This window comes from Equus przewalskii, chromosome 8 (genome assembly GCF_037783145.1).
Source record: "Equus przewalskii isolate Varuska chromosome 8, EquPr2, whole genome shotgun sequence".
Classification (NCBI taxonomy): Eukaryota; Metazoa; Chordata; class Mammalia; order Perissodactyla; family Equidae; genus Equus; species Equus przewalskii.
In genome coordinates this window covers 41,005,311-41,028,649 of record NC_091838.1, presented here as the reverse complement: position 1 = coordinate 41,028,649, position 23,339 = coordinate 41,005,311, and the positions used below count along the sequence as shown (strand labels likewise).

General features: G+C 43.2%; 1 long non-coding RNA gene across 2 annotated transcripts in view; it reads left to right on the top strand.

Moving 5' to 3' along the window:
- The first annotated feature begins 824 nt into the window (after positions 1-824).
- The window catches only part of LOC103560682 (uncharacterized), an 82,369-nt gene continuing 59,854 nt past the window's right edge, over positions 825-23,339 (top strand). For both annotated transcript variants that reach the window (XR_011543103.1, XR_547260.2), the window contains exons 1-2: positions 825-1,050; positions 13,405-13,508. This is a non-coding gene — a long non-coding RNA (uncharacterized lncRNA). The remainder of the gene's footprint in view (positions 1,051-13,404; positions 13,509-23,339) is intronic.

The window sequence follows — 23,339 nt, the reverse complement described above, 5'->3', positions numbered from 1 at the left end:
TTTATCCCGCTATTCCATAATTATCCAGTTACTTGATGTTTCCCCATTTGACTGAGCCCCACCCTCTGGCACATGTCTGATCGCCATGGTCTCCTCGGTCCCTAGTAAAGTTCATGGCACAAGAAGCGCCCAGTCCACGTTTCCTGAAGGAGTCACAGAGGGAAGTAATTCATCCTAGTTGCTTTTCTTCCAAATGATGTGACCTGGGGAAAGTTGCAAAACCTGCCTGTGACTTTGTTTCCTTACTTATAAATAGGGGAAATACCTGTTGGTAAAGGTTACTGAGATAATGTATGTTAAAAAAAAAACCTGTAAATGCTGAGGAGGGGGAGTGAACATGAGGGAAGATCTGTGTCACACGAGTGGTGAGAAACATGTCAAGTAGCAATGACAATATTAATAATAGCTAGAACTTTTTCAATAGGGGTCACATACTAAGTGTTTTGTACCGTTATCTCATTAACTACTTCCAACTCCCTAAGGGATTACTGTACCCATCACACAGATAACAAAACTGAGACTCAGGAAGGAAAGTACTAGCCAAGTGGAGGAGCTGGGGTTCAGAGTAACACCTTAGAGGCTAAGCATCGGCATTTCAGTGCCCATCTCAGGGGCGAGCTGGTAGCTGGCTCCCGGGAGGCATCAAGCAGAAGACCTGGTCTAGGCAGGCCTCATTTCACACCTGTTCTTAATAACTTGGAAAAGAGCAGGCACAGTTGGTGCTGCAAAGGCCGGAGGAAGAAAACAAAGCAGATGTCCAAAGGAGCTGGTGCAGAGCAGGAGAGAGGAACTGGGGTTTGGTTTGGGGAAGTACAAACCAAACTAGCCACTAGCTAATCCACAGTGAGAGTAGAGCGGTCAGGAGAGAAAGGAGAGCTGGGAGGCTGAAAAGTAGCGAGGCAGGCTGATGGACAGCAACAGATACAGAGTACAGAGCAATGCTGCTCTGTAACGTGATAAGGCAACAAGAGGCCAAGGCTCTTCCGGGCAGCACTCACAAGAGCTGTTGAAGTGCAGCGAGGCCCTGCTCTCTTCTTCCTGTTTACAGAGGTGAGTCCGTTTCACAGACTCAGTGTGTGCTCACACACATACACTTTTATACTGAGCCCCATCACAAACACACACACAGACTCTTTGATTCTGAGCCCCATCAAACCTCATACACCTTTTTAACTTTCTTCTTTTCCAAGTTTTGCCTGTATGTTTCCTAATGTCTCTAAGAGAAGTTGTGGGGCTATTGCACATATAGAGGATGGGGTATAGTTCAGAGTGTATGGGGAGGCAACGAGTAAGGAACTGAATAAAGGAGTACTTGGCCAGAGTGATGAGTCAGTCCCAAGTTCCAGAAAATCTGTCCTTAGTCAGAAGCTCTGATCCTTCTGGTCCATCTAGGGGCTAAAGGCAGGAACCTGGGTTTACATATGGCTCCACCTTTTACTACCTACATAAACCTAATTATTCTACCATATCTGAGTCTATTTCCTCAACTGTGAAGTGGGAATAGTAATAACAACTACCTCATTGAGTTACTGAGAAGGTTAAATGCAAAAGGACTGCTCGTATGTAAAATCGGTCCCTGGTAAGTGGACATCAATATTCTCTTTAAATCTGCCCAGGGGTTAAGAGTGTCGTGTGTTCACAGTTTGTCTATAGGCTTCTTATTCAGATGCCTTTGGATTTTTGTAAGCCAGGCTTTGCAAAGATTCACAGATTGAAACCCATAGTGAAAAAGAAAAAAACCAGTTTGAGGGTTTTCTTTTAGAGCTGGAATAAAGTGATCCTGATTTTTGGATAGCTGGTTAAATGGGTTCAGGGATACGCCAGACTTTAGAGCCATATTTTTATGCACCTCTGGGGCACTTCTGGGCCTGCCACCATCAGGTGGGTCCTCACCACCTTGGGAGGCGCAGCTCCATGGTGATTCTTGCTACTCCCAAACCTCACTGCCTGCTGTCCTCCTGAGGCTTGAGAGTACTGTTCAAATGCGATGTGGCTGTGGGTCTGCCCATGACAAGACGAGGGGGGAGTGGGGTGAGGGGCTCTGAGAATTTCATGTTTCTCCCTCTTTCGTTAGAGGACTTATACAGTGCCAAAAGAACAGTCGGGGCACCCTCAGCTGGCTCATTCCCATGGGGAAGGGACATCTTTGGCCTTCCAGCTGGAAGGACCCTCTTGGGTCACCCAGTCCAGCCTGTCTAAGGTTCAAGAGCCAACAGTGCTTGTCTGCAATCCCTCGTCAGAGTAAGTGATAGGAGAGCCCACCCAACACCCCCAAGACCTCTCAGCCCGGGTTCTCCACTACAAAGTCCTGGGTGAACAGGGTACCTCTAGGAATGTGATACAGAGAGGCCATAGGAGATCCTTTCTCAAAGCCAAGCAAGGAAAATCAGAGAGGCCGGTCACATGCCATTCTCCTCTATCTGCAGAACTGACTAAGCAAGACAGTGAACAAGCCAAGGCTGGTCATTCTCCTGACTCGTGAACCTCAATTTGTTCTTGTAGTATTTGATTTATTCAGTTAATAACATGCTTACATGCTCCTTTTTCCTTCATAGTAAGCAGATAAATTTCTCCATAAAATGTCCTAAATGACTGTGCTTTTGAACTGTATGACCCTTTGTGGGTGATTTCTGTGCATATTGGAATGTGAACAGTGTGACAGCCCTGTTCAAAGTGTTTACTGATAAGGATTATAGTGGTATCTCTCAATAGAGAACATGGGTAGCCCCCGCCCCAGCCTCCCCTTCCCCCGTATGTGTATCCCGCAGGCCTGCTTGAGAAGCTGACCCGGTTGACCAATCTTGGAAAACTTTTCTTTACTTAGTTTTATCTGACAGAGATACTGCAATGTTTTGCCAGTTTCCACAGAAACCAATGGGGAAGACGGAGTTGCTGCTGCTCAGATATAGTGTAAGGAGATGTCTAGGTGTCCCACATAGCCAGTAAGCCATGGCTCTCTCTGGCACAGCACACTCCCGTGTGAGCTGTGCAATCCCAGGCAAGTCACACAACCTCTCTGGATATCAGCTTCCTTATTTCGGCAATGAAAATATTCATAGCTGCCTTACCTGCCTTATATGGTGGTTGTGGGGAGGTGAAATAACATTATGCATGACAAAGGGCTTCAGAGAGGCAACAAGCCCCTACAGATGCAAGTTATGTGCTGTTAAGGCTACCTGCCCTTAATTGGAGTCAGTGTAAAGAATTTTATTTCCCCAGGCGAAAACTTTGTTTCTAACTTAAAATGGTTAAATTCCATCAAGGACAATGGGACAAAGGCATCGATCTTCCACTCTCACTGACAATGGAACAGTATCTCTTGGAGACAAGTCTGAATTTTATCTGTGTACCCACTAGTACTAAAAAATGTTTCTAGACATTATGTCCTTGGATTTGGAAATCATTACCCAAAAAAGTCTCTTCCTCTGCGATTCTGCAGAGCTATTCTGCACCTACTTAGAGCTGGCCGGTGCGGAGCTCAGACACAAGAGCTCCATGGAACACCAGACGCAAGACCTACTTGTGTTTGAAGAATATTTCAGGAAAAAAGCAGGGACTTCAGAGGATGGAGCTGACAGGACTTCACTATACTGCCCAGTTTATTCACAGATGCTAAAGTTAGAAAGTTCTCTGGGCCAAACTCCTCATTTCAAGAGGAGAAATTCATGGCTCAAAATAGTTCTAATAGGTTAAGTAGTTATTTTTGGAAAACTTAGTTTTCCTGATTTCCAGGCTGCTGTTCTTCCCATTACACCATTAATAATATGGACAACATCAGCAACTGCCGGGGTCCAGCCTCGGCAGAGTCCAGGTTCCCGCGGGAGAGACGGCGTCGGCGAAAAACTGAGGGAGGGGAAAATAAAGAGGACGTGAGACTTGGGTTGGTGTTAGCAAGTCTGACTTTACTGTACACAAGTGTCGTTTATATATTTTTCAGGATTAGTACAGAAATGGTTCTACAAATATGCTCAGAGAGATAAGGAAGTGAAAAAACGAGCACAAGAATATTTATTAGCATTCCATTCTATATAGCATAAGGTTAATGATTGTCTTCTCCGCAACGAACTAGTGTTTGTTGTCTCTAAGCTAAAAGAGATAGGTACCTAGACACCTGTTGTAATTCATGGTAAAGTTAAATCAAAGAGAGAAGGTCCAGGCCTCCGGACAGGACAGCAGTCCGTCTGTTTACATCCTGGTGGAGCCATCCCTGCCTCCCTCAATCATTTACGCCGTTAGTGTAGAGGGTTAATGGGAACTAAAGGTGACTCCAGGGTGTCTTATCCCCAGGGCTATCTGCATTCTCAGCGGGCAGTTAAACATCTTTACTTTTTTGCGCCCTTTAGGGGGTGGAAGCATTCCTTTGTCTTTTTGATTGTGGAGCTAACAGTCCCTTAAGCACACTGCCGGAGAAAGTATCACTTTGTTAGTAAAGTAAAGGGCTGAAAAGCTAAGCTAAACTATATATCTTCAAGAATAAAAACAGAAATAAGTATAGACATAACCTTGCTAGAAAGCATGCATATAATTTAGAAAATATCAGGGGTGTCGGCCAGCCATTCTTCACCGAGGGGCATCCCTGCACCCCTCGGCCCTTCTACTCATTAATTATTTATTATTTATTGCTTTTAGGAGAAAACCTCTATAACATTTTAACAGAAAGCAGAAGGTCAAGAATAATATATAGATACTTCTTGATCATCCAATTAACCAGCAAACTTAGAAGGATGATGCATATATATATTTAGACAAAGAACTGGAGGGAGAAGGAAACATTAACCAGACAGAGGCCATAAACCTAATTCGACATCTTATCTGGGCAGGATTCCTTTCTGATTGTCTCAGATGGGACTGTGTGCTCCTCCAATAATTAACTGAAAAATATCTTGAAAGTTACCTGCAGGTGGTCACATTCTCTTACTATATTTAATTTTCCCAGGAGGTAGTGCCTCCCAAGCAGCCACCCAAAGGAGTGAAAACTGGAGGTTAAGAAAGGAAAAGGAATGAAGGGCAATTAGAAGCAGCACAGGTTTCAGAACTATGTGAGGGGCTGGCCGGTTATTCTTCACCAAGGGGCGACCCTGCACCCCTCGGCGTTAATCGGCTGGACCCTGTCAAACAGCCGATCAAATGATGTAGCCACGGCTCCCGGCAAGCAACCACCACAGCAGCTACTGTTTATGGAACAATGAGTGTGTGTTACACATAGTGCTAAGGTATTTACATATATTCGCTCGTTTAACTCCTGCAACACAGCAGTAAGGCAGATATTGTTCCCATTTTATAGATGAGGAAAATGAAGCTCAGAAATGTTATTACTTGCCCAAGGTCCTGGTACTGATATTTATATCAGTCCACAGTATACAGAACAAGAAATGGTATGTTTGTTGTGGTTGTCCCCGTTGTTTACATGCAACATTGTGTCTGCATTCTTAAAAAATTTAGAGGTGAAAAATCACTCCTTATCCTGAGTCTCAAGGGCCCTAGAAAATATACTCTAAATTGAACTGTCACACAAGCCTCACCCTGAAGAGCAGCCTGACTGTATATTGACAGGGATTAACTGGAAATCAGGGCGTGGCGCTTCCGCCTTCTTCCGCATGCCAGGCTTTTAGAATTCAGACACGAGATGAGTCATAAGAGAAATGTGCAGGCTTTTGGCCACAGTGGAAGTACTCATTTCCTCAATTGCTCTTCTGCAAAACACTGAGGCCAGCTATTTTTATATGCTAGAAATGTTAAAAGCATTTTTCAGTCTTAGTGTTGCTTTTAAAATAATTAAACCAACCTCTGCTGCCCCTGCTGTGGTTTCATTCTAAAGATCATACACTCAGACTTTTTCTCTTCTTGTTTTATGAGAGTTACAATGAGAAATTCTCTAGGCCTACAACTGTCAACCACCACAGTAAATTTGCCTCCTCCTTAAATTTGACATCATATTTTTCCAACTTTCATTAAAAAGCATAACCCCTCTATAAAGTCTTTCCACACTCTGGCACAAGTTATAGAGCTTGAATTTTAAAACTCTGAACATGTATTTAATTATAATTCAAAAGATCAAAGAACATTTTCCAGAAATTCTGTTCTCCGTAAAATGTTTCTGTTCTCTTTAAAACTTTACATTAAACAATGCTGTGAACAATGTCTTAAAAGCACCAGAATAAATTTCTGCTATATAAAATAAAAGCATAACAAGAGAAAGACAACAGCAGTCTCTAAAACCAGCCGAGGTCCTTTAAGCCCAAATAGAAACTGAAACTTGACAAAAAGAAAAGAAAAAAATCTTATGAAAACAATCCATTGACCGGATCAACCAATCAAACAATTGATCACTGGCTGTTATTGGAATGTAGTGATGCGGGGTCGGTGAGCTGAGGAGTCGAAAGAAAGATTTCTTAGACTCTCAAGATCTGGCAGTAGTGCTCTTTTATTTAGAGAATAGTGTGGAATAGCATGGGGACAGGACCCATGGGCAGTCAGAGCTTCTGCTGCCACCGCTTCTGCTGCCCCCGCTGGCATGGGGACAGGACCCTTGGGCAGGCAGAGCTGGTGCGTGGGGACAGGACCCACGGGCGGTCAGAGCTCCTGCTGCTGCCGCTTCTGCTGCCCCCGCTGGCATGGGGACAGGTCCCATGGGCAGGCAGAGCTGGTGTGTGGGGACAAGACCCACAGGCAGTCAGAGCTCCTGCTGCTGCCCCGAGTTGAGGGTTAGGGATAATTTTATAAGGCATGGGTACGTGACTTATTTTTACTGGAGAAAAGAAAAGATGATGTAAAAAGTCATTAAATGATTTCAGTGCAGATGGAGTCTGGTTATTGTGCGGTTATATAACTTTAGATACGAATCTGGCCATATAGATCGGCATGTAGGTGAGGATGCCCTGGGCTTCTCTCCCTGGGGCAGCCCTAATTCATACCATAAAAAAAGTCCACTGGGTCGTATAGTTTGGCATGTAGGCCAGGTCACCTTGGGCTTCTCTAGCTGGGGCAGCCTTAATCCACATCAGTAGTGCATAAATGGCATTGATAGAAAAGAGGATCGTGACATGCATTTAACAGGACATTTAAAGAGGAGAATGAGCTGTGGTAAGTGGGGTCTATATCATCACTCTTGCTTTCTTTGTCTCTTTTATGCATTTATCCAGGTGTTCATTAATTTGTCCATGCCCAGCATTTCAGCAGTTAGGGACTTGAGTCCCAACTGCAGGCTAGGCCCTCAGGATCCAAAACTAAAACTGTTATGTCTATGCCCTTGAGTAACCCTCTGTCAATTGGGAGGAATAGATGCTACATGAATTGCTACAATAAGATGTAATCACTGCCACAATGGAGACAGGTACAAAATGGAGTGGAACACAGCCTGTGTATCTTTGGGGAGTCAAGGATGGATTTGCTGAGGAGCTGATGCTTGAGCTGGACCTCAGATGCTAACTGGCGTTAGCCAGCCAAGGAGAGAAAGGGGAAGCGGGACCCCACCTGAAGCCACCACTTGGTGCAAGAGGTATAAATGCATGAAAGACCATGATGAGTTTAGGATGGTGATGTTGGTACTGGGGAAAGAGAGGAAGGAAGGCTGAACCAGTAGGCTGAGGCCAGATTTTGAAGGACATTTTATTCTAGGGTAGGAATTGGGAATTATAGGTAACTGGGAGGTAGAGAGAATATCAAGGGAGGGCCTGGCCTGTTCAGATACACAGTAGAAATATAACTTGGCTAGAAATATCAAGGGTAAGTGGAAAGGAGGGAAGCCTGGACACAGAGACCAATGAGGATTGCACGGTTACAGGGCTACTCCAGTGTATTAGTCCAGGTTCGCCAGAAAAACAGGACCAATGGGGTGTGTGTTTGTGTGTATGTAAAGAAATTTGTTATAAGGAAGTGGCTCATGTGATTATGAAGACTGAGAAATCCAGACCCAAGAGGGCCGATGGTAGAGTTTCAGTCTAAGTCTGAAGGCCTGAGAACTAGGAGAGCCAATGACGTAAGTTCCTGTCCAAATCTCCAGTCCAAAGGCAAGAGCAGACCAAGGTCCCAGCTTAAAGACAGTCAGGCAGAGAGAGAACTGCTTCTTACTCAGCCTTTTATTCCACTCAGGCCTTCAATAATTTGAGTGAGGCCCACCCACCTTAGGGAGGGCAATCTGCTTTACTCAGTCTGCCGATTCAAATGCTAGTCTCCTCCAGAAATACCCTCACAGCACACCCAGAAATAATGTTTAAACAAATATCTGGGAACTCCAGGACCTAGTCAAGTTGACACAAACTTAACCATCACACCTAGCCACCAACACCCCCACTCATTAGTTTCCTGGCCCCTCCACAACTTTGCCCCTTGTCGGCTTCCAGAGTGATCTTCCCCAAAAGCCATTGTGAGTCTGCCACTGCCCTGCTTGAAGTCCTCCATAGTTTTGGGCTGCCTTCAGCGTATAAGACAAGCTCTTAGGCAAGGGAAGGGGCATGCTCTTGCTGGTGAGGGCCTTGCCTTTCTGGTCTCCACAGGTCAGTTTCCCTGTCACCCTACATCCTAGCCACACTATCTGGATTACTCCAGAATGGGCTATGTGCTCTCTGCTCCTTTCCGCTGGCTGCACCCTCTACCTGAATACCTTTAGCCTTGTCTTTCTCTACCTTTTCTTCCCCTGGCTAACTCCTAACCAATCTTCAGGACTCATTTTAGGTCAATTCTTCTGTTGTAGAAAGCTTTCCCTGACTTCACCTCCCTCCTAGGTCTAGGTTAAGAACCATGCCCATATGTTCCAAGGCCTCCTTTTGCATGCCCCTGTTTGACTCTTGTTCCGCTGTAATGTGATAGTAACAGAAACTGCTTACCATTATTGAATATTCACCATCTGCCAGGCTCCATACTAAATACTGTATATGTATTACCTCATATAAGCCTTGCAACAACCTTTGGTGGTAGGTACTATGATGAACCCCATTAAGCTGATAAGAAAACTGAAGCTGAGAAAGGTAAAGTAGCTTGTCCAAGGCCACAACTACTCAGCAGGAGACACTGAATTCAAAGCCAGGTATTGGATTCCTAAACCTGTGCTCTTAACCACTGCACTATACAACTAGAGTTTCTTTGCCCCACACCATGTGCATTTTAGGGATAGGGATGCTCTTTATCTTTGTATCCACAGCACCTAGCACAATGCCTGGCATATAAAAAAAAAAGTTTGTTGAATGAATGCAAAAAAACAAATGAGTAGTAAAGACAAGGAGAGAAAGGGAAGTGAGAAATTGGGCAGAGCGATCGCAGAGTACTCCTTCGTGAATTTTAGCTAAGTGGGGAGAAAGAGTGACAAAGAGTCAATCGGGCCGGCCTTGTGGTGCAGTGATTACATTCACACGTTCCGCTTTAGCAGCCCCAGGTTTGCCGGTTCGGATCACGGATGCGGACAGGGCACCACTTGGCAAGCCATGCTGTGGCAGCCGTCCCACATGTAAAGTAGAGGAAGAGGGGCATGGATGTTAGCTCAGGGCCAGTCTTCCTCAGCAAAAAGAGGAGTATTGGCAGATGTTAGCTCAGAGCTAATCTTCCTCAAAAACAAAAAAAAAGAAAAAGGGCCAATAGGGTGATAGCTAGAGGGATACACAAAATTGAGGATGTGTGTGTGTGTGTGTGTGTGTGTGTGTGTAGATGGAAGGGACTTAATCACACTACCAGGCTGAAGAAAAGGAGGCAGTGAAAATAGAAAGCCTGAAGACAGGAGAGAAGGGATCCGGAGATAGAGCCTGTTCCCAGTGCTCACACGAGGAGAAGCAATCAAGCAAAGGCTGGATGATGTGAGTCAGTCCTTGGGCATCACATGCACATTCTAAGTTCAGACTTTTACCTTATAATATTTCTTGAAGGATGTATCTCCTTGAGCCTTGCATTTAGAAAGTGTTTTAAAAGTATTTATTGGTGATTGCATCAATGAATGAAATAAAATTGTATTAATCTAAACTGTTTTGCCCACATTTGCAGCTGCTCTATAGGTCAAGTCTGAAACATGCTAAGTAATGAGACTAGGCAGGACACAGACCATGAGAAAATGAAGAAGCTCTGGAGAACAGATAGTCCAAAACCCCGATTATGCAAAAAAAGAAACAGAGGCCCAGAGAGGCTAGGTAAGTGACCCAGGACTACACAGCTACTCAGTGGCAGGAGAGTCACACCTGGCCCCTGAAACTTCAGACTCAGGTGGGGTCTCATGAACCTCACCTTTTTTTATTTGGCATTATGAGCAGCATACCAACATGGAGTCAGAGAGAATCGAAGGCAACCCTTAGCTTTGCAAATGATCTGGAAAGACTACTGTGATGACTAGGAGGTAGTGCGCGTGAAGCACCTGACACATTATCTTGTACGTAATAGGTGCTCAAAAAGTGGCTGCATCTGTGTGACTCCACAATGGGTAGCCCCAAGAAAGACACCTGTTTGTGTGTGTGTTTTCACCTGCATCAAGCCGACTGCCCAGGGTAGTTCCATTGCATTCCATTCAGACTTATGGGAAAGGATCTTTGATTACTTTAAAAATAAGTTTAGAGGGCTGGCCCCATGGCTTAGTGGTTGAGTTTGACATGCTCTGCTTCTGAGGCCCAGTTACACAGGTTCAGATCCCGGGTGTGGACCTACACCACTTATCAGCCATGCTGTGGCAGCGACCCATATATAAGATAGAGCAAGATTGGCACAGACGTTAGCTCAGGGCTAATCTTTCTCAGCAAAATAAATAAATAAATAAGTTCAGCAGTCATGGATTTACTGAGTGCAACCTGAAATAGGAAAGTTTCGGTGCTCCTTCTGGGAACAGCTATACATGTGAGTTTGCTGACAAAATCCATTATCTGCATCTGTAAGACTGAGGCTCAGATCTAAGGTGAGAAGGGGTATTTCACCAAGTGCAGCCTGAGGCCCGCTGAGAAACACTGCCCTGGGTCTGGCGAATTCACCAAAGTCAAAAACACTTCCATGCCCTAGTCCCACCCTCCCCACCCCACCTACCCCAGCCTGTAGGAGGCCTTGGAGAGGCTGGCTGGCTCTGCACTATTCATTCGCCATGTTTTCCATAACAGCACTTCTGCAGTCTCCATGGTGAGAACAAGAAGAGAGAGGCCTGAGGAGGGTTATGAGAGGGGCACGGTGAGCTTGTTAGCTTGTGAGCCTGAGCAGGAGAGGTTGCAGCGTCCCTAACTTGAGAAGTTTAGGTATATGTTTGTTCAGATCCCTTGTGTTCTAACATTGCATGGTCTAAGGATTCCGTGTGTTCCCTTCTGCCCCCACAGCCACTCATTTGTTCATTGTCCTCATTAGAGCCTCTCCCACCCATGCCCAGGGCTGTGGGGGCCTCATACAAGCCACTGCAGCTGAACTGGACTTCCCCTCTTTGGGGACAGGATGTGCTCCAGGCGTCACTTCCTATCTTCCCCCTGCTTCAATCTTTCTCTTGTCTAAGACTTCTCAGCCTCAACCCTATTGACATCACTCCCAGATTCTCCTTCTTTTCTGGCTTTCATTTAGCTTCTCCTTAATGCAGTGTCTTTGGATCAACCCCCTCAGCATCATGCTGGCAGCTGAAGACAACAGAGTCCTGCCCTTGGGGCCAACCCAATGGCCAAACTTCAGGGGAGGAGGAGGGGCTTCAGATATCGTGTAAGTTCTGCTTCTGCAGCAGACGCTATTATTGCCCTCCGCCACCCCAACCACGCTATCCCTTGGACTTTAAAGTTTTAGTATTTGCATCCCTGTGCCTGAGAGCTTTTGCCCTCAACTTTCTCATGTGGGGGACTCGAATTGGCCACCCCAAGATATGTCTCTTTGGCATGAGGAATATTTTGGGCTGGTACTTTTAAAAGCTGCAGACAGGACAGAAACTCTGAAAAGCAGAGTTTACTTACCCTTTGTTAAGAAATATTTACATTGTAAAGGAAATTTCCATCTGTAAAGGTGTCTCCCTCTCTGTACCAGGAAGGAGGGATGACCTTATCTCTAGACACTCATTCATGCAGAAGGCAAGGACTTAAATCTGCATAATAACCCGACCCTTGCTTACTGTACTTTTCTGGTAATCTCCTGTAACTGACTCCCCCGATCCCCAACATCCTCCTTTGTCGTTAGCTGAAGATGACATTTAAGGTGGTGGCTTCAGCCATTTTGGCGAGTTGCTCAGGTTGCCTGAGCCTCTCCCATGTATACATGTTATAAAGCTCTGTTCAATTTTCTCCTGTTATTCTGTCTCATGTGAATTTAATTCGTTCTCTGGCTAGAAGAACCCAGAGCAGGTAGAGGAAATGTCTTCCTCCCCTACATTCAGAAGGACCATAGCCCTGAAAGCAATTCTCAATGAAGACTGATGGGAGGCGGTACACAGATACCCCAGCTCCCTCATCCCCCAGATGGTATGATTCTGAGGCATGTGTTTCACACGTGGGTTTCCTGTGGGTCAAGGTCTAGTTGCCCACTCGGGTAGCTGGTTTAGCTCACACATTATTGGCTGCCTTCTTCTCTATCGCTTTCCCACTCCCCTGCCAGTGGCCCCTGCATCTCCCAAATGAACTACTTCTGCTCAAATCTCTGTCTCAGAGCCTCCGTCTGGGAGAACCCCTATCAAGACAGTTTCAAAATTCTTTCCTTGGTGGAGACTTGGAAACAGAGCTAGACTAGAGAGTAAGGCAGCTAGGACACAACATTTAAGGAGATGCTCGCTCTCAGGGTTGTGCAAGTGGTGACCCTGCACTCTCATGGCCCTGAGAGTGCCTCCCTAAATGTGAGCCCTAGGCAATTCACTGGCCTCACCACAGTCCTGGCCCTGCTGGAGAAGGTACCTGAAGTGGCATCCAGAACTAAACTCCTATTGTCTGTAATAATCTTGCCAGTCTAGAGTTGTTTATCGTTTCATATCCATGTGTTTGCTGTTTACAGGAGTATTTTTTATTTTTAAATGTAATCTCTGACAGGGCCTGTGCTAATCTGAATTATCTTTAAATTATGCAGTATGGGACCATATGTTTAAAAATCCAACACTATGACCTTCCTTCATGTGTTCATTTATTTTCATAAATATTTAAGGAACATCTACTATGGGTGAGCAAAGATATCGTGATGCTAAAGATGCTATGAAGAGCAAAAAAATAAACAACTTTCCCAACTCTGATTCAAAAGTCATGTCATTATCAGAATTATTAATTTAAAAGACACATTTGGACGTGCTACTCCACTGACTGAAGACTTCTGAGAGACTGCATATCCTTAGGAAGGTGTCCATGATGATGGCACCTGGCTCCTGGCTCCTTTCCAGATTTATCTCCTGTCTCTCCTCTCCATTTACTGTGTGTTCTAGCCACCCAGGAATACTTATGGCCCTCTTTCTGTACTTTGTGACTTTGCTTATTACCTATGAAATCTCACTTATCCTTCCAGATTTGGGAGACGGGGCACTACTTCCATAAGACTGTCTGGATCCTTCCCTGCAGAAGTAACTGCTCTCTGAACTGTCCTGGTAACAGTTTTACACCTTTATCATGGTATGTACTATATTTCACAGCTTAATTTTTACACATCTGCTTCCAGAGCTAGATTGTAGGTAACTCAAAAGCAGAGGCCTTCTCTTTAACCACTTCCAGGCATCTAGTATGGAGCCCCTCTCAGAGTAGGTACTAAACATATCTGAAGGAATGAATATGATTCTTTTGGGAACTTAAAACCTATTAGGATATATCATCCACAAAATTGTTTCATAAGTCAGACAACCATCATTCATTTTTTAAATAAATATTTTAATAAGAAATAGTGCATAACAACTTATATTCCTCAACAGGAACACAATCCATATGGATTCCTAAGACATATTAATTAAGAATAGGTTTGGATGTAAAAAGCAAAAACAAAAACAAAAACAAATCCCCAAATAACAGAGGTTTACAGAAGATAGAAGTTTTCCACTCACGTAGCGGAGTCCAAAGGCGGGATCCAAGACTGGTGTGGCCAAAACATAACTCTCAAAGACTCAGGCTCTTTTTACCCTGCTGTATTTGCCATCCAGCACAGCCGTCACATCTCTCTTGCAGCCAGCTTGAAGGAGGAAGAGCCAAAGCAAGACATACATGCTCACCCCCACCCCACACTTTTTGAAATTTGCATACAACACCTACATCTGTAGCTCAGCGTCCAGAATTTAGTCACACGACCACATCTAGCTGCAAGGGCAGCCTGAAAATGTAGTCTTTATTTCATATTGGCCAGAATATTAAGTACCAGAATAGTAAGTATTCCATTACTAAGGAAGAAAAGTGGAAATGGGTTTGAGGCAGACAATGAGCAGTCTCTGCTCCACTTAACGCGCGTGTTGCCCAGACCTATTTATTCAGGCAGAGATGAGCTCCTGCACAATGCAGTGTGCCCAGAATCATTTGTGCAGCTAGTTGACCAAAACAATACATTTCATATGAGAAAATGTGCTCTACACTTGGTCCTCTGGAATAAACTTGGCACTCAATAAATCATGATAATTAAGGAAGAACACCTGAAATTGCTTTGGACAATGCAGCTTTCTGATTAACCTGAAATATATCCTCCATAAAGGTCACTTTTGTCATCGAGAAGGTAAAACATGGTATACATCTTCCACTCAAATGAAATGCCTGGAGCTACATGACTAGTCATTTGTTGGTGTTGTTTGTGGCATTAGACTGGCATTTTAGATCAAAACAGCAAGGCAGTATACAGTTGACTCAAGAAGCCGGAGACCTCAGGTTGGGTGAGAGTTGTAAATCCCCTCCCCCAGCATCTGTTTCTCTCCCATAAATTGGGAAGAATAATACATTCCTTCCAGAGATTTTGTGAGGATTAAATGGGAAAAGGAACATATGTGAAAGGGTTTTCAATTTTCAAATACATCATTGTTCTAAGACTTTTACACAGGAAGCTGATATCAAACCGTTTGATGTAAGAGATAAAGTAAAACACAACAGCAATTGTGCTAGGGCTAAGGAAGAGAGAGCTTGAAAAATGGAAGGGCCTCTCACATATTGTTTGAACCCCAGGGTTGGACAGCCTTCACAGAGCAGGCACATTGCCAGCATGCCAAGCCACGAGGCAGAGGTGCTGGGAGTTCTACACCACTGCCTCCAGCTCCTCTCAGATTATCTGCAGCCATCTCCTACCCTGGAGGGAAGAAAAGAGAAGGGAAAATCATCAGGGGCTAGGCTGGCCAGTGTCTGGCTGAGTGCCCCAGAGCTGGCTTGGATTGTGGAAGCTGAAGCTGGCACTGGAAAGTTCCCTCCCTGGCTAATGTGTCAGGCTACGGTATTCTGGAGAAAGCCTCAGTCCCCAAGAGTAAACATTTTGTCTGACTTCTGCTTTAAAGAGAATGTGTCGAGTGCTTCATCAAATTAAATATAATTCTATTTCTAGATTTACTTTAAATTAATGATTATTTTAAATTTTTCTAGGCATTAATAAGTTACCTTTCCAAACCAGTCATTTGAATTTACACTCTTATCAAGAAAGTGTGAGAATACTTATTTTCTTACATCTTCATCAACCTGGTATTATCAGTATTTTATATCTTTGCCACTCCAATGGACAAATAGTGATTATCTTTATTTGTTTTCCGTTAGAGCAGTTGAGTATCTTTTTTTCTATATATTTATTGGATAAGTTTTTTCTTCCTTTCCTTTTAACTCCATGTGTGATCCTTTGATCACATTTCTATTGGATTGTTCATTTTTCTTTTTATCAAATTTTAGAAGTTTAAAAATATATTAAGAAATATATATTCCTTTGTCATGTATTTTGCAAACACTATTTTCCTTGTTTGCATTTTTTCATTTCCGTTTTAATTGTGTTTTTTTCTATACAGAAATTTTAACATTTAACTAAGCAAACTGGTCAATCTTTCCTTCATAGCTTTTTTTTTTTTGCTGATATTGGTCAATCTCTGAAATTCTCAGATTTGAAATCCTTGCTCCCAATCCAGCCACAGACTAGACAGGAGTATTGGCGTAGGTTTATACTAAATAAATAATATCATTATCCCAGCCTCCACTTCCAACTGTATTCTTTAAATCAATAAAACTCAAATGTACTTTTTTTCAACTTGAATTACCTGCATTTGAAAAAAAAATTTTGGTGCCAGCCGGCTGACATAGGCAGTTAAGTTCACATACTCTACTTCAGCAGCCTAGGGTTTGCTGGTTCAGATCACTTATCAAGCCATGCTGTGGAGGCATCCCACATATAAAATAGAGGAAAATGGGCAGCAGATGTTAGCTCAGGGCTAATCTTCCTCAAAATTAATTAATTAATTAATTAATTGATAAAAAGTTCAGTGTTGGGCTACTGAAGGTGTAATGACACATAAAGGAGAGTTTCTTGGCCAGGTCTGATGTAATTAGGAAAACATTCAGGCAATACTTGAAAATACAAGGGAATAAGCAATAATAAAACTTGGCAGACGACTTACTGAACTGCCATTTATTTTCTTGCAATTTACTTGAAACCCGGTGGAATAAGACTGTGCTAACTAACACTTTGTTCCTCTGCTTCCCACAAGAGAGAGATCCTAAAGGTTTTTCAATCTTGCATGTAAAAATCATCTTCAGAATCCATTTCTAGTTCTACTTTCTCTTTTTAGCTTTCCCGGATCTTCATAGTCTTTCTTGGGCTCTGGTGCACCAATGCCTTTTATTTTCAATTCAAACTTCCTAACAATTAGAACATGGGGCTGAGGGAAGGATGGAATGGGCTGCCTTGGGAAGCCTTTCAGCTTCCCAGATTGAAAGCGTTCCAGAGAACCTGAACACCTGTCAGGAAACAGTGGGCCAGGAACTCTAATAATGAGTGGAGTTTATATGACCTGCAATACACTTTTCAAAACAAACATATTGTCTCCCTTAAGCCTTAGCACATGCATGCACAGACTCAAAAACTATTCTACAGAAGAGAGGAGTGTCTAGGTTAGAAAAATTCTTTATCACCTTATAATTTCAGCTTATTGGTATTGACCAGGCCACTTTTAACTTCTAGTTTTATCCAGTGTCAGATAGATACGTTTGCTAATTTGAAAATCCTAATGCTTAAGAAAAAAAAGAAGAATAGAAAGAAATATACATGTGTGTGAGTTTATATGCATAGAAAAATCTGGAAGGGCAAGCATCAAAACATTTTAGTGTTTATCTCTGAGACGTGAAGTTATGGGTGATTTCAATGTTTAATTTTTGTTATTCTCCATGTTTCAGATTTCCTATGAGAAAAGATTTATGTTTACAATTGGATGTCTGTCTATCTGTTTATCTGTATATATAGGTTTTTTTCCCTTGGCAGGCTGGAATACAGTGGAATCAGCAATGATTGCCAGGGGACAGGGCTAGGAATCTTGTGAGGTTATCTATATCTAGAAGAAAAGAGGTGCTAAAAACAGAAAAGGCTACGAGCACTAGGCTGACACCCAGGGCCAGGCCCACAAGGAACTATTCGGGGAAGTCAGTTAAGGCAGCAAGAATCCACGGCCCAGGTGTGGGAGAGCGAGCAGGCTGGCTCTCTATCATACAATTTGGTTTTAACTCAACAGAAGGAAAAATCTTCTCACTCTCAGAGCTTGTTGAAAACCAAATGGAGATCACCATAAAGAGTGATCTCCAAATGGAGCAAGAACGCTCATGGTGATCCATTGGGGTACAAGACGCAAACAGATTTTGAGTCCCTTCCACTCTCGAAGTGTCGTAAGGAAAGAGCAGCAGTTCCACCACATGGAGTGCTGACAGAGGCAGCCTCACTCCTCAGCTGGCTTTCAGTTGTTGTGATGTGTAGCGTGTCAGATGTACCCAGTGAGGATGTTATCTTGATGTAACTAAAGTAGTCCCAACAAAATGCATAAGTGGCTTAAAATGATTCCTGCAAATAACCATTACAAGAGCAAGAGAACACCGAGGAAATGGCAGAGCTGGCCCTTCTCCAACACTGAGAGCAAGCTGTTTGTCAGCCCTGTTACGATCTGGCTAGAAGTGGTCCAACATAGCTGAAATTATCAAAAAGACTATTTGAAATATGAATTTGCATCCACTATCATTAATAATAAATCAAGCAGTAAAGGAATATTGTGTCTTGAGAGATTAGCTTCTGAGAGTAGGAAGCCATCATGGTTATCAAGACATTTAAATGCTCAGCATTCAGAGCATTGTTAATAATAGTATAATTATGATGAGAGCAAAGTGGGTGGATAACATAATAAAATCAAATGCAAGATCATTTCAAAAGCCTTCTATATTTTTTCTTTATCGCATCATTTTTATTTCTGTCTTTATATCTGTTTTAATAGTACCTGTATAGAACTGCACACATGCGTAGAAGTGTACCTGATTAGAAACATAGAGTATATTACTGACAGAGGGCCTAGTGCTGCATAGGACAAGACAGTGGGTTGCACCCCAGCGATCACCCCACTGATCAGACGTGGAATCTCATATATATCTATTAATAGGAGGGAAAATAAACAGTTTTCTGGGCTTAAAACTAGGAGTCAGGGAGATAATGAGTTCCTATCACTGGAGCTGTTCAGACATAGGCTAGAGAGATGGTTATTTGATTGTACTGCACAGGGGATTCCAGTAGCCTTTGGAGAATTGGACTAGATGACTTTTAAAGACTTTTCAACCCTGAATTCTATATTCCCATGATTCTTCTCTTTCCAGTGTATTTTAGTTCAACTTCTTTCACGGAGTTTATCCCATTCTGCCTTTTATTATGTTGATTTATGTATGTATTTATCTCTTCTGATAGATTAAATTCTTTGAGGGCAGAAGTTATTTCGCATTCTCGTTGTATCCCCAAATTACCTGAAACCATGCTGTGCACATTGGAGATATTCAATAAATGCTTGTCAATTTAAATAGTAAAATGTTATTATCTTTAATAAAGTGAAAAGTATTGTCTCACTATTTGGGGAATAAAATAAATGGAATACCAAAGAAAGCAGTAGAGGAAGTTGTTCAGAGGCCTCAGATCATTTTTGACATTGACCGTAGATCATTTTTAGGATTGAATGCACCGCCATGTATTAAAATGTTGCCCTTGCACAAAGACAGTGGGGCTGCCTCCTCACAACCAGGTCAGGGCACTGCATGGGGTTTTGCTTTCCCAGTGATTATCAATCCACATGTGTTTACCAAGCAGTTATCCTGTGTCAAGAGCTGTGTTGTACACTGTGAGGATTAGAAATAAATAGTTATATGGTTTCTGTTCTCAAAGAGCCCAGAATTTAATTCAGGAGACAAAGGAAAAGACACACTTATGAAGCGAAGAATGCTGAAATACCAGATATTACAACATTGGAAACTGGTTCCAACTGAATGCTCTAGGGCTCCAGGGACAGGAGAGTCCCTGTGGGTGGGAGTGACTGGGAAAAGTATCTGGGGGAGAATGGCTTTGAGCAGGTCTTTGAAGCACCAACTGCTTTGGTACCTGATGAGAACAGTGTCTCCCATCAGGGGTCAGCCCTCTTTTTGTGAACCATCTTGGATTCTGCTGTTAGGATTCTGGGTAAAATCTGGGTCACAAATCCAAGGGCTTCTTTGCCATCAGAATCATTAACAATAGCCTTTGTCTGCTGCTGTGATAAAGCCCCCATCTCAGTGTTTTTATCTATAAATGTGGTGAATTCTGGTTGACCTGATGTCAAAAATTCCTTCCAATTATAAAAAATTTGCAATTTTATGAGAAAAGAGAATTTCCTGAGAGAAGGACAGATCTGGGGAACTTGGCCTTGCCTGGTCTGTCTAGGTAAAGCTTGAAGAAAGAAACAAAGCCCTAGAGATTTGTGGAGGAGAACACAGTAGGATGAGGAAAGCTGAGCTGCTGAGTGACCGTTGGGAGGCCCTGCTGCCTTGGCCACGCCGCGGGGTCTCCAGCATGGGTGGCCCTGCGGAAGCTGCTTGGCAGGCTTGTCCTTGCTAACCAGGCCTGGTCGTCCCTGGGCTCTGCAGGAGCTGCAGTGCTGCAGCCACAAAGAGAACTGATTTAGTTTTGTCCTTCAGTCAGATCCATCTCAGCTGCTAAGCACAAGGGCTCAGTGGGCACAGACTCTCAAATGACCGTTTCTGGAGGGAGGCTTTGCCATTAATGGTGAAGAAAGTAAGCGACTGTGAGCACAACAGACACAGGACAAGAAGACCTTAGGCAAGCTGTATCACTTTTCTATTTGTTGAAACCACCTATCAGAGATGTTTTGCTTTTCATTTTTTCATTTAACAAGTACTAATTGAGCAATATCTATTCATTTAGGTAACTACTCATCAAGTCATTAATTCAACAAATTTATATGCATGCTCTAATACATCAGGCACTGTGCAATATATGTCCAATGTAGAGACCAAGACCACCCTGTCCTGCCCTCCAGGGGATAGCAACTCGTGGGAAAGGCAGGAGAGGACCCAGCCATTACAAAGCACTGTAACAAGCAGATGCCAAGGGAACACAGAGAGCAGATACTGTCGCTCATGGCTAGGAATCAGGGAGGAATTCCAGGGCTGGGAAGCCTTGGTTAAATCTGCAAAGTCTAATAGTGGATAGGAGACGAGAACCTGGGCAAAGGGACCAGCTTATGCCAAGGCACAGAGGCACGTATGATGAGTTCTTCTATGAAATTCATTCACTCAACCAATTTTGAGCATCCATTATGTGCCAGGCACTGGGGTAGAGCACTGACCCCAACAACAAAGACCCTTGCCGTCATGGAGCTGATATTCTAGCAGGGCAGACAAACAAGAAATAATAAACAGAATAAATAAGTAAAGCATGCAGCATGTCAGAGGGTGAGAAGTATACCAAAAAAGGAAAGAAAGAAAAAGTAGAGCAGTGTAGTGAGGATGAGCAATGTCGAGGGCAGTTTAATGCTTCTAAAGGGCAGGTGCAAGTCAGAGCGAGTGGGGGACCACCCTGAGTTGCTCCTCCCCCGTCCATCTTCCAAACTTTTGCCTGAGTGATCCTCCTGAAATCAACCATGTCACTCTTCCGATTAGATCATTCGTTAACTGTCCACTGGTTTCAGGTTCAAATATAAACCCTTTAGCAGGGTACATGTGGTCCAGCCTCTGCCCACATCAAGCTTCACTTCTCCTGGGGTTGTGGATGTCCATTGACTGCCTCCCCACCATCTATTTCCCCCTTTGCACTTCCCCTCAGCCCAGCTTCAAGCAGAAGCTAATCCACATATTCCACACCCTGTCCAGAGTAACTGATTATGGGGGCATCAGATTTAAAGTGATCCAATTAGGCTTGTGCCTGGAATGCTGGGGTAAAGAGCACTTCTCCTGCTCTGGATCATGTGGTATGCAGAAGTGAGACCAAGAACTGGAGTAGATGTTTTGCCTCGTATAGAGAAAATCAGCCTGAAGATGAACTGGATGATAAAAGGAAGAGACTGGCAGATCCGGAGCCAGAGTCCCAACAACAGAGATGACACGTGAATATCTGTGGTTCTTGAAGCCGCCTCAGCACCACCTGGCAATGGGTTAGAAAAGCACCTTCTCAGGCCCCACTCCAGAACTGCTGAATCAGCAACTACAGGTTTGGATCCAGCAGTCTGTGTTTTAACAAGCCCTGCAAATGATTCTGATGCTTGTAAGATTTGAGAACCCTGACCTACAGCAGTTACTTCAGCCAATAAATCTGCTTTCTAGTTTAAGTGAGTTTGAGTTAGGTTTTCTGTTACTTGTGTCACCTGCACCTTGAACCAGTAGGATCAGGTGGTGTAAAGACAAACATGACTTCATTTTTGTCTCTCACTGCCCTTGTAAACCTGCTCAGTGTCGGCAGTCCTCTTTCCACGTGGGGAAAGTTTGAACAGGCTCCATAACTTTTCCATCCCTTCTTCTTTTTTTCCCCTCTATTTTGTATATTGTAGTAAAATATACATAACACAAAATAAACATAAAATGTACTATTATAACTATTTTTAAGTATACAGTTATGTGGCATTAAGTACATTCACGTTGTTGTGCAACCATCACCACCATCAACCTCCAGAAATTTTATTTCTTCTCAAACTGAAACTCTGTACCCATGAAACACTAACTGTCCATTCTTCCTACCCTAAACCCTTGGCAACCACCCTTCTACCTTCTGTCTATGAATTTGACTACTCTAGGAACCTGATATAAGTGGAATCATACAATATTTGTTCTCTTCTGACTGTCTTATTTCACTTAGCATAATGTCTTCAAGTTTTACCCCTATTGTAGTAAGTGTTAGAATTTTAACTTCCTTTTTAAGACTGAATAATATTCTATTGTATGCGTATACCACTTTTTTAATTCATTCATTGGTCGATGGACACTTGGGTTGCTTCCCCCTTTTGACTATTGTGGATAACACTGCTATGAACATGGGTGTACAAATATCTGTTTGAGTTTCTGCTTTCATTTCAGAGAAATTCTTAGCACAAATCCACTTCACAAATCCTCTGTCGCTTTTTACTCTCTTCCTTTGGAATGAGGAGATTTTAGTGTCCTGAAATTGGTTTTGGATACTTGGAATATTTTCTCTTGCGTCTCCAAGTCTCAGGTAAAATGTACAACTCAATTTCCCATTATACAACTGAAAACACCTGAACCGTTGCTGATCTCTTGCAGTAATTCTTTAAATATGAGTCATAGCCCTATCCTCCAAGAGGAGAGGAAAGTCACAAGTGTTCAGACACGGCTGAGTGCTGGGCATCAGAGAAGGCCTTTATATTTTTTATGTCATTTAATTTGTCTAACAACTCTGCCAAATGAGGATTCTTACCTTCTTTTCAGATGAGGAAACTCAGCTTCAGAGAAGACCACTTAGTATGTCTAGGTCCCACAGCTAGAAAATGGAATCCAAACAGAGGCCTATTGGTCTGCTAAGCACTTCCATAATCTTTGCATCCTTACTCCAGTTTTGCATCTAACTAAAGAGCCAAAACTGTGAATGAGTAGATTCTAGAGTGCTGATCGTATGTTAAACCTCAGGAAAGGGTAATACCAGTGTGTGATACTGATTGGAGAGTAGTCTATGATGAAGATTGGACTTGACCAGGACCTTGAAGAATAAGTAACAGTTAGGTGGTAAGAAGTTAGAAAAGAGGGCATTCCTGGTGTAAGGACTATATTGGCAAAGGAGGGAGGAAGGAGTAAGTATGGAACATGTGAGGGAAACAGACTGGACCTGCCTAACTGAATAGAGGGTGCCCAAGTAGAGGGAGAGCAGTGGGAGATAAGGTTAGGTCAGAAGGGTCTGTGCACATTAGAACAGAGCTGGAAATGCAAACAAGGTTTTTGAAAGCATTATGGCATAACACGTACAGCATGGAGTAAGACTTGGACTTGAATCTCTAC